This window comes from Cynoglossus semilaevis, chromosome 4 (assembly GCF_000523025.1).
Source record: "Cynoglossus semilaevis isolate Cse_v1.0 chromosome 4, Cse_v1.0, whole genome shotgun sequence".
Classification (NCBI taxonomy): Eukaryota; Metazoa; Chordata; class Actinopteri; order Pleuronectiformes; family Cynoglossidae; genus Cynoglossus; species Cynoglossus semilaevis.
The window spans coordinates 12,953,982-12,966,617 of NC_024310.1; the positions used below are offsets into that span (position 1 = coordinate 12,953,982).

Below are 12,636 nucleotides of genomic sequence, written 5' to 3' on the forward strand. Positions count from 1 at the left end.
TGTTGTCACTTTAAAATGTGAAATTATTCAGACAAAAACTATTACACATTTTACCTTATGTAGAATTTCAGTACTTGTTTTAATGTAGCGGTTAGTGTGCCTTCTTAAAAGCAAATTAAAATGCAAAAAAAAGTTGTGAAACATACATCTACCCTAACTGCTAATGCTAATCCATGGCTACCTGGTGATTAAATACAGTAGATTAAAATATGTAGGAGTTGGACGGCACTTAAAAAATCACATTTTGATCAATGCTGATCTGCTGCTATTATTGGATTTTTAATGAAGCCAACCATTTTTTGTTTACATTTTATAAACTTACTGTTATTATATTCAAATGTTTCCCCGTAAACTTCCTTTTCCAATGGAACACTGAAGTAACACTGGGCTTAAAAATCATTTTAGTCTCTTGAATAATGATTGTGTCCTGTGTGAAAAATAATTGGTTAGTAAAACTGTGGTGGCCAGCACTGGTCAACTGCTGTATAGGTTCATTCCTGGTGTAATCTGCTCCATTTATTGTTTATAATGAGGTGAGTAACTGTGCAGTTACCCGACGTGAACTTCCATATTTAGAGCCATCAAAAAAAAATGCTCATTATGTAGTTGTTAGTGAGAAGGTGCTGAAAAAAAAGGACTGCATGCAGCTGTGTCTGTCGACAGAGATGTGTGTCCTCAAAGACACAGAATGCCCGTACGTGTGTGTGTGTGTGTGTGTGTTGATGACCTCCCCACGTCTTAACTGGTTGTTCAAACCCCAAGCTGTATTATTACAAAATTGTGTTCAAACCATGGCTTAAAATCAGGTGAATGACTTTAGCGCCCCCTTCTTTAAAAACCCTGTCACCGCTGGAGGGACATGGGACAGAGATTTAGTCAAATGAAACACAGCACATGTAGCTCTTCATCACTTTCATAACACACTGTGTGTGTGTGTGTGTGAGATTGTTTTTCATGTCAAAGTTGTGGTTTGTTAACAAAACAATGAGCCTCACTGTAGATTTCACAGATGTTATTGTTTTGTGACTAAGTCGGTAATGAACATTTTCTGCATATTTTACGGTTACAAATTACCTCCGCCGCCGCCGCAGCAGCAGCAGCATCAGCCATAAGCCTTATTATGTGTAATTAGGCAAATGTTTAACATCAGTTTTCTACATCTTTGGCCTTGTTTATGTTGAAATAAATGTGTAATGATACCTTTGTGAGTGCTGTCTAAGATTTGCATTTGCATAAAACCCAGTAAGACTGCTTTTCACAAAATCTCTTTTCACCCACGTTTAAGGAATGAAATTCTCACTTTATCTACTGTCGAGGCAGCGAAAAGACTTCTGAGACTCTGCCATAACACAAAAAACAAAGAGAAAGGTGAAGATTAAGTCGCCTCGTTTCACAGGATTCAGTAAAAAATCTCCATTTACATGTGAAGCATTGCCTAAAATATACACGACACAGGAAAACGATAAATCACAGAGTGGTGTTGGCTGACAACCAAACCTTCGTTTTTCTGGTCAGATATTGTTTTAATACAGGAATGTAAAACAATATACAATATGATTTAAACACAAGAAAGTATTTTTGATTTACACTGATGAATATTGAAATTAGGATGATCAGTGCTAAAAAAACGAAAAGATCCTACACTGGGGCTAAAAAAAGTTTGTTTTTTAAACAACAATATAGTTTTAATTTTATAATTATAATATATTATAAAACTATAATTTTTATAATTTTTATAATTTTTATAATTTTTATAATTTTTATAATTTTATGAAAATGGTTGTGACTTTACAGGAACATTTTTTTGTATTGTTTCTGACTAATGTTTCCTTTTCCAACATCACCAACTCCTTCAGCACGAGCTGAATCACTTTCCCTCTTCTGTTAAAACAGGTGCAACATGAGGGTGCTGAGGGACATTCACTCAGAGGCTTTTACATATCATTGTATTGCTGCTCTACTCATGTGAGGCAGGTGTGGAGGAGGCCCAGGAGAGGAGTAAACACACAGAGTAGTGCACTAGGCAGAGCTGGGACACTTCAGGACTCTGGAGAGATAATGTCACGGCTCATGTCACATGCTAGCCGGTGCTTTTTGTGTAGGACACTGTGGAGAGTCAGCAAACAGCACTGTTGTTGATATTGTGAAGTTACTCTCAGGTTGGATTGTACCACTAAACAACAACGCTGTGATGTGATGTGTATGTGAAAATCTGTTCCCTCATAGAAAAAACCAAGGTTTCTAGGTCGATGGTTAAAACGTGAAGTGTAGAAATCTCAGCAGATGTCACTGCGTCGGGGTAATGAGGATTACTGTGACACAGTGGAGGGATGGAGCAGGAACACAACCCCTGCATCAGCGTAAAAAAGACGAGGAGAAAATTGTGGACATATACCACACACACTTCCTGTCTGGTTAGGAATTGAGGAAACTGAGGGGCGCAGCACTCAGGCTCCGTCCTTCCACTGTTTTACAGATGTGTCAGGGATGATTCTGCTGTAGAGAAACGACTTGTTCCCTCATTCCACCGAGGAAGACGGTGGTACACCGTGGTACACCTTGTCAGGGATGATTCTGCTGTAGAGAAACAACTTGTTCCCTCATTCCACTGAGGAAGACGGTGGTACACCACTTTTTTGAAACTTTTTGCCCTACATTATGGCTCACTTGCATAAGTTCGATGCCGTCATCTTCTGATGGCATTACTTGTCGGACCAATGGTGGAGGACAGTAGAGAATTCAGCAGCAGTGAATTTGTTTGCTGTGACTAACTTCAAATAAAAGCCACAGTTTTCTGACCAACAGGTTTCGTTTCATACATACTTTGCAAAATCTACATAATATGTAATTCTATGAAAGTTTCGAGTTAAGTCGCAGCTGGAAACCAAACCCCTGACACACTGTGTGTCGAGGAGCCCCAGTACACAGTATGTGTGTTTGTTTGCCTGTCCACAGAAGTGCTTTTTAATTTGTGGAGAGAAAATTAATAAGTTCCACAGCATTTTCCAGTCAATTTGCTGAAAATGAAAAGTAGATTTGCTCTGCATAATAATGTTGTAAATGAATGTTAATGCTTTCTGGAGCCACAGTTTTAAATGCTGGCTTCACATGCTTCACATTCAATCTGAGGGAATGGATTGTGACCCCAGCCATCCAGTGGGAAAGTCAGGCAGCCTCTGAGAGGAGTCCTGTCTCTGGTCTGATAAAATCACAGATCTGAGAGAAAGGAGAGCTCCAGCTCCAACCTTTTTTAATCTCTGTCTACTTGAATGTGCACTGGCATAAATTGCAAGCACCTACTATCAGCAGTGGGAATCAAATGAGATTCACGAGGCGTACACTTAGTTGGGCCGATAGTGGGGAAATATAATTTACATGTTTGCAGTGGATAGAGAACTGTGGCAAGGATGAAGCAGGGATGAGGCTGATGCCTTGGCATTGCTTTTTGTTTTAATTTCTTCACTGCCAATTTTTTTTTTTTTTTTTGACAATGTATTTTCACCAGGTGGTTTTACAGTAGATGCATCCGGAAAACAAAACAATCACAATACAAAATGTTATCAGTAAGACGATGATGAAGAATTTATCAATACAATATTCCGATTCTGCAACATGGAGTAATTGTCAATACTGATATCTGTCCGACACCTTGTCCTTTGTCCTCCAGCATCCCGTTGGCGATAGTGTCCCTGTTTACATCTCATGCAAATTTAGGTTTAGTATTTGGGCTTAAGTATCTGATCAGACGGGGTGTAGTTGAGTTTTTTTTTTTTGTTTCATTCTACAATTTTGGCCAACAACCAATAAAAATAAAGCAAATACCTGAAAAGGGGCTATAGAGTCCAAAAACATAGCTTTAAGTTAGCTTAGAGTCCAACTCAAAACATGGAAATAGATGAAGAAATCTGCAAGTTAGTTCAAATATACTGTATGTGTATAGACATTTGGCAGTAAAAAACAGACGTCTGACGTGTTAAATATATATTTAACCAATCATAGTGGGCTTTTGTTATTGTCTGTTTTTTGTCTCTGACCTGCTGATTTTTGTGTGTTTGTGCTTTTTCCCTGCAGCTGAATCCAGAGCTGATGAGCCAGAGCACCAGTGGGCGTCGCCTTCAATCAGGAAATGCAGTACTTACGCTCCAGCTCCACGAGGATTCAGTGCCAGAGTGTCCCTTCTAACTGGTGAGGTAATGTCCTGCGCGGCTCGCGCTCTTTTGCTTAGTCTGCACGTCAAAGCAGTTCTTGTGTTTGGCTCCTAGTTACCTAGATTGTTCTTCACTGCCTCGTTTGCTTTTTTTGGACACTTACCTTGGGTTTTTTGCTGCCACTGCCATTTCGTACATAGAGCAGCACTCTCCACGTGGAACCAACGTGATAAGAACCTGTTTTTTTTTTTTTTTTAAAGTTATAAACTTTAGAAATATAAACAAAGAAATATACCTGTTTTTACAGCCCACAGTCACTCAATCTTTTAAGACCTGAATACATTCACCTGACAAACACACACGCCTGCTGCCTCCACTGTCAGGCCACAGATGTATTATTTACTGTGGAATTTTCTCTCTGTTATAACCTGATTTTTGGAAAGCTTTCCTACAGAACTTTGCTTAAACCCGATCCTGGCTCTGATCCTTAGCTGTATTTATTTTTCCGAGTGTCAAACTAACAGCAGTTGTCGGCCCAACACTTTAAAGCACAACAGAAACAATAAAGAGGTTTGCAGGTCACAAGATGCCATTTAAATGATAATTAAATCACACTGTTTACACGTGTACTTCACTGTCTTTGCTTAATGTTAAGACAGTAATTGATTTCACACATTACTTATCGTAATAGCACACTGTAATGTCCTTCTTGGAAAATATTGTTTAAATTCATCCACTGAACCATTTTGGACTCTCACAGCTTTGTTAGTCAGACGACTGCATCCTTCCTTTTGTTTGGTCTGAGTTTTTTCCTTCTGTAATCAGAACTTATCAGAACCTTCCTTGGTGTGAATATGAATTAGTCAACAATGAGAAGACCGAAGTCGACAGAATACATTTGTCCAGTTTTTGAACCTCTGCTCTGTTTCCTCAGTGAAACCTCTGATCTGCAGTATTATATCCCATAATTCCACATTATACTCCAAATAGGTTTACTGGATGTTTTTCTGACGTCCTTTGTTGTTTCTTTTCCCCATTTCAAGCGAAACCTTTCTTTATGTGGTTCCGTAGTTTTATTTTCCACTTTTTCAATTTGTTTTTTAGTTTGTTTCTCTGACTCATGAGCCTCCACAAGGTCTTATCGTCAAATAAATGTTCTTTTCAGTTTTAGAAAATGGCTTTGGACTAATGGCTCAAGTGAGTGGTTGATTTTGAGTTGGATGCACATTTTCTTGTCTATTTATTATTTCCTTCTTATAGGTAAATACTTTATTTGCACTTAATGACCATTTAAGGCATACAACCACATCAAATTAATTAGCATTTTAACTCAATTGCTAATCCTTATGTAGACATTTAATGAATGTTAAATTAAAAAAAGGTAGCAGATGCCAAAAACTTAAAAAACAAATTATCTGCAAGAAAACAAAAAGGTAATTATTTAAAATGTCAACAATAGATGCCAAAAGGAATGGAGAAAAAATTAAAGTTTTGCAGTCAATACCAAAAGGGATGAAGTGAAGCCTAATACTAGAGGAATAGTGAAAAGTAGTCTAAATTAAAACATTTAATGACTGAAAGGTTAAAAATATAGATTAAATATAGAAACTAAAAATTGAGAAAAAATACACCAAAAACACACAGTATAATTACATTTAATAAAACTGCCAGTGAAATGATGTGGCATGCAAGAAAAGACCATGAAAATATTTTTTTAAGATATTATTAACAATGTAATGAACAACCTGGTGCTGAGTTCAGACTTCAGGGACACCTGTCTCCTCCTCCTCAGTCATTAGTTTATCCTACACCACTGGTGAAGGTCCTGACACGCAGCCTGGGAGAAATGCATGTTGTCATTGAGAGTGAAAAAAGTGGAGGTGGAAAACCTTTAAGGTGATCTGTCTTTGTTCACCCACTCAGCTCCAACAGTCTTTCATTCATCTTCAGCCACTTAATCCATTTGAGCTTGATGACGGAACCTGGAGCCAATCCCAGCAGTCAGTGAGCGTGGGCCAGGTTCAGTCTGGACAGTTTGCCAGTCAATCACAGGGCGACACATTCAGACAAACAACCATTTATTCAGAGAAAATCACTGTTACATGGTGCATTCATAATCAAATTAACTTAAATCCCCAGTTTTCATGGTTTTGGACTGTAGGAGGAAACAGGAGTAACTGGAAAAACCCACGCACAGAAGAGGAGGCCATGTAACCTCTGTACCAGTGACGTACCGTGAATTTCTCATCTAGCTCTTCAGTGGCATCCTACCGGAATCAATCCATATTTTATATCAATAGAAAACACCAGAACGGATCGTCATATCCTAGCTAGTAAGAAACACCTGCACTACTGATACTGGAGGGCAGATTTGTTTCACCCTGGCAACACATAAGACTGAAAACTGATTGGACAAAAAAACCCGAGTATCCACAACTGGAAGCAGTGCAACCAGAGAAAAACTGAGAGCGAGAATGAATGAGGAGAACAAACTACTCTGCATTGTTTTATAATATTTGAAAATTGGCCTCATTAGCCTTGACGCTACATCACTGCACTGTAATGTACCGACGTTTGGGTCAAGAGAGAAATTCACGAGCCAAGTCCTAATTGAACTGGTTTTCCTGTCAACAACAAATAATGAATTCCGTTGTGCCACTGAAATGCTAAAATGATTTAATCCTTTTGATTCCACTGACAGAGACTTCAACTGTTCTTTGCTCTTTCTTGAGCGTTGCTGACCACACAACTGCTACAGGCAAACATCTTTTCACAGTGTTTTCTTGTTGTGTTCGGTGGCTTTTCGCCTCATGATATTGATTTTGTGTACAGCTCGAGATCACTGGCAGATGGCCACATTCTCATTATTCTCTCCTATGATGCTGAAAAATGTCTTTCTCTTTCTCTCCGTTCTATAATTGAATTCACTGTCAGCTGAAGGTCAACACTAGGGTCAGAAATTAACAAGGGAAATGCTTTTGGAATATTTTTATAGTCTCATGAAATTCACATGATGCACACTTCAATGCCGGTGAGAAATGTGAAGTCAAATTTGACGAAGGTAGTGAAAACCAGAATGAGTTTCATGCCATTTAAAAAAGGTCTGGTTAATTGTCAACCAATAGTGTTATTTGTTTAAACTCCAGTCACAGCAATACACATCAAGCCAACATCTAAAGGTCATATCAAGGTCATATATTTGTATATTGAAACAACTGAAGAACAATCTTTTATATCTGTCTTTTTGAGGCAATAATAACCAAAAAGATGAGAATTTTGCCAAAATATCTTTTAACAAAGCTTATCAAAATATATACAGTTACCAAAGTCTTCTCTCTGAAGTGCTAATAATAAGGGAAGACCAGCTGCAACCAGTGAAATGACTGACAGCATCACCTGGTGCCTGCTGTAAGGTTTGTCCTTTTCTGTGCACATTAGAAAAATCCCATGGTGCACCACCAAACAAAAATTAATTAAAAAAATGTATTGAACTATAATTATGTTCTAGTTTTAATTTAGTCACAATTTAATTAAATTAAACTCGGTGATGAATGTCGTTCAGGCGAACACACTGCTGATATCTGCTCTGAGGTTGATCTGCCTGTTACCATGCAGGGTAGCAGCGGACCACATCATAGATGTTACTACACAACACCTAACATGTTTATACAGTACCAAGACACAAGCTCCATTTCCATTGGTTTTAATGGAACAATATAACAGTGTCTCCGCAGTAAGTCTCAAACAAAGTTTGTACAACTGTATGTGTAACACTGACTTTCACCCCCACAGCTTTTTAAAACATTTTGGAACAGAGAGTACTGCTTGTTGCCATTTTGTGAGAGTTTTGCTCATATGCTAATTTTGCTCATAAAACAATACTCGAGCAGCTGTTTAAGAAAAACAAATATGATCTTGTTCTGCCTCTAATGAAAGAATCCACTGATTTAAGAAACTACAGATTGGACTTTTTATTACACTCTAAGATATTAACTTTAAGGATCATAAAGAGAGAACAAAATGAAAACCAATTTATAAGAAATATATTTTTTACCAGTAATTATCAATACCAAGAAAGGGTTATAATACGTTTTTCATATTAGCTCATAATAAACTGTAAACTTTATATTCTCGGTACATCCTCAGTGTAGGTCTTCTTCAATATTTTCTTATAACTTATGATCAAATTAGGAGGAAAAACAAACACCAAATTCAAACAACATCTTGTTGGTGGCAGGCAGCCAATCACTGTTTTTGTTCTTCTGTTTGGATCAATATTTACAAACCTTACTGAACTTGGTGCTAAGACTAAAGATAAAGATCAACCTGTATGTAAATCAATCTGATCAATGTTTACATCCGTCACAAACGGACCTAAAACCTGTCTCGTTGTTGTGTAAACTCGGTCCTTTGTTTCTTCAGTGTTCCTACATCACACTAATGGCCCCCCACCAAGAGACCCAGACACCTGGTGTCATTTTCCAACTTCATTGTGAGTTATTCGATTGTCAGTCCGATAAACAACAAAAGCAACGACAGCTGCATCACAGTGTTCAGCAGTAATGTGTCCTCTCCAGCTCAGTGAAGACAAAACCTGGTCTGTGAGAATGAACGACATTAGGTTTATGTTTACGTTGATGTTGTTTTCATCGCAACACAATAAAGCACAAACCTGTCTTTTAAAATCTACAACAATAGACTTCCAATCAGCAGACCCACAGACTGCCGGCTGAGTGAACGCTATTTGCCGTTGGTCTCTGCACACTCAGACAGAATAAACAGGTAAATATGAAACTGCAGCTTGAATATATTTATGGCAGAAAGTCTTTTTTTTTTTGTCTGGCTGGATGAAAACACAGGTGTCTCTTCACCCTGAGCCTGTTTGCTCTCAGCAGTGAAAATCATGCATTGGTTTTTTTTGGTTTGCTTGACAAAACCAACACACTGACACGGCCCACAAAATGTATTAGGTTCCCAAAACATGGAGCGTTTGGTTAGAGATGTTAAGGTAATTAATATAATTAGTCAGACGTTGGACATGATTCTCACCAAGAAGTGATAATTACTGTGCAGTGAAAGAAAGCAGACGCATGTGCACAGTGGTGAAGGGTACATACAGAAGTACATCACTCAATAGGCTGCTATTGGATATGAGCTGTCAATCAAACAGGTTGTCATGGGGATGGGAATAAAGAAATGACACAACATTTAATATAAAACAAAGAAGGATACCAAGGTCAACAGGCTTTACTGAGATTTGATTTAACCAATCAAAGAACACTGGACATGAAGTCTAAAGATAACAGCTGTGCATGTGTATCTTTGCTATCTATGCTAGATTTGCTGCAGCTCACGTGTTCCCAGGTCATTCTAACACCAACATTTGATTTCAGAGAAGTGGCAGCCGGAGTACTGCAGCACTCACAGGACACGGGCTGCATTTCTCTGTGGACCGTCTTATCATCTATTCTTTCATCTTTCCAGGGAAAGTCTGAAGCCTCCGAACCCTGGGGATTAATGCCTGGTGTGATGTGATGGAGTCCAAGTGCAATCTGCAGCGCTGCTGGACTGTGACACCTGGGTAAGGCCTTTCATTTTACATTTTTACAAATAAAATACTAACTGAATCGAATGGGCGATAAATCAAAAAGGAAACTGAAGTTTGAACTGAAGAACTGGAAGTGTCGTTCAAATGCTAAGCATGCTCGGAATCCTGACATTAAAGATGTAAGTTATATGGCTGACCTGCCTGTAGGCCACGGCCGTCTCCTGGTATAAATGTCTGAGGAGAATCAAGTATTGGAAACAACAACTTGTAAAGAAGCTCAAGTCTTCAGTACAGGCAATATAAAGTTTCTCTAAAACATGTATAATTTTAAAAAGATCGGTGGGACCCAGTGGTGAACTCATTAATGTCCCGGCTGCTTTGAATCAGTTTAAATCAGTTATTGATTGATAATTAGAAAAAAGTGTGGCAGTTTAAGCTCTTAAAAATATATTCCCTCAGCCTGTTAGATAAATGTTCCTGGGCAATTCCAAACCGCTGCATTGAATAAAAAGAAGAGCAATTTTTTTATTGGCCAACAGTTAGCCATAAGCTGTGGAGGAGAACAGACTGCAGCTGGGGGGCAGCAATGACGTCGCAGATGACGTCGCAGATGACGTCTTCGGCCTATGGCGTATCGTCGTTATGTCCCCAGCTCCCCTGAATTTATTAAGAAAGTCTTGTTCTGTCATTCCAACGTTGGCATCAAATCAGTTTTGTATGTGAGAGTAGTTGGCAAGTGAAGTGGACAAATACGTCGTCAGGGGGCGCTATATCTGGATGACTGCTTTGTTTACATTCCCCGGTTCTAGCCACACATTAGATTGTGCTACATTCACTGTCTTTCGTTTGTGTTGTTTTCTTGAGAACTTGACGTTCATTCTGGCTTTCGTTTGTGTTGTTTTCTTGAGAACTTTCATTCTGGCTCCCAACCGTCAGTCAGACTCTTCTGATGTTTTTATGTCCTAGATTATGATGTCAGTGCTCTGTGAGCACAGGTGGGCGACACAGGTACAAAGGTACAGCATGTTGCGTCGTAGTGATAGAACTCGGTGTAAAATGAGGACCCCTGTGGTTTTTAAAGTTTTTTTGTAGCTGGTTAGCAAGGACTGATTAATTGGATTAATTCTTCGTTCTTTTTAATCACAGCTAAGTAGCTTAGCGGGGATGGGATCAAATACACCGGTCATTAGTTTGGAGGCTTACACTAATGAGGTCATCTCAGAGAATCCTATAGGATGATCAGAGTCCAGAAATCGAGCAGGTCTTTTGTTCCCCCCATCACAGTTGTTTTATTTGGAGGAGCTCCGTAAACTGATCACTGCCCAGAGCTGGGAGGATAAACAGTTGGTCCGACTCACCGTCAGTCTGGCTACAGTTGGAAGAAAAACCTGGATTTATACCTATTTGTTTTAAAAGCTAAATAATGTGCCGTTTTTACATGTAATAGTTTCCAAACCTACACGAAGACTTGAATGAATGTGAATTTGTTAAATAGTTTTTTTTTCTCCGCTAATTGTCATAAAGCTGCTGTATAGTGTGGGTTTGTGAATTAAACCGTGGAGCTAATCTCCGCTGCTTCACTAGCCTCTTTTGAGGGGGCGATAGAATGTAATGAATTAACCAAGGAGACTGATTCTAATGAGTCTAATGGAAATATGGTGTACGTGAAAGGTAGAAGATAACAAGACTTTTTAAAATTTTTATTTTATTCACAGTCAGGATATATAATTCATACATGGCTGATTCAAGATTTAGGTTTTAACTATAAGTTAAATTAAAATGGCTGCGGCTGAGGGAAATGTGAGCAATAGTTAATTATTATGAATTAAGCTATATTTACCAGCATAATTTGTATACGATTAGATTTAGTCTAATGGATTTTTATTGTGTTCCATTGATGCAGTTGGTTCCAGTGTAGCGGTTAGCACTGAGAGCAGCGAGGCCTGGGTTCGTTCAGCATTTCTGTTTGTTACTACTTTTTCCCACTTGTCTGTGGGAGGAGCTCCGTCCACCTGGTGCAGACATAATCGACACAAACATGATCTTTACGTTGATCATTTCTTTGTGTTTTACTTCTACTATATCTGACTTTTTCATCTTTACTTTTTCTCTTTTTACGTTGCATTTCTTTCATGTTTGATTTCAACTTTTTTGAAGTTGTGATGATTGTATTTCAAATTAATTTGTTGGAAAAAAGCTCAGATGATTTACCCTATCTTCATGTTTGAGGAATTCACAGCGATAACAAACTCACACAACTAATGATTAGATCTGAGGTTTTTATTTGTCAAACAGATAATTACATTTAGGCAAAAACTACCTGACATACATCGGAGCCTGCGGTTGTGGCTGCCTATTGGAAAATAATCAAGATGAAATATGTGTTATTGGTATTGCTGCCGGGAGCTGAGAAGATGCTTGTTTCAGCATGTTGAGCATGTCACCAATCCCCCCACAGCCCCGATCAATACTGCCCTGACAAATGGCCCCCCGGAGTTAGAGTCGTATTTTCACAGAGGGTGAAGGGCGTGTGCTAAAAAAAAAAAGGTCCTAACTGTGACCCCAATCTGCTTGACACTTACAACCTTTTCACTTGGCCTCACACATTTAATCCACTCCGTGTTTGCAGACTAACTGAAATGCATGAAATGTCTTTATACTGCACTCAATCTGTCACAAGTTTAACAAACGGAACTGAGATAATTACAAATATGTGCAAAGAGTAGTTTCCACAAAACCCACAAGACAAAAGTACAATGTATTTTGGAATTCTGCTTTGGTGTGGATACTCAAAGACTTGTGAGTCATGAGTAGCATGAGATATATATATATATATACTGTATATATGCTTCAGGTCAGTGGTGCTCTCGTGGCCTGGTGCTGCTGAGGGAATGAAGTCCTCATTATACCAGGCAGAGCAGCTGGTCCTCTTTACATCAA

The 12,636-nt window shown here is 38.6% G+C and overlaps 1 long non-coding RNA gene across 2 annotated transcripts in view; it reads left to right on the forward strand.

The window, feature by feature from the left end:
• Window positions 1-12,636, forward strand: part of LOC107988479 (uncharacterized) — a 36,182-nt gene that overhangs the window by 19,598 nt on the left and 3,948 nt on the right. For both annotated transcript variants that reach the window (XR_003049622.1, XR_001759953.2), the window contains 2 exons: window positions 4,072-4,190; window positions 9,633-9,729. This is a non-coding gene — a long non-coding RNA (uncharacterized LOC107988479). The remainder of the gene's footprint in view (window positions 1-4,071; window positions 4,191-9,632; window positions 9,730-12,636) is intronic.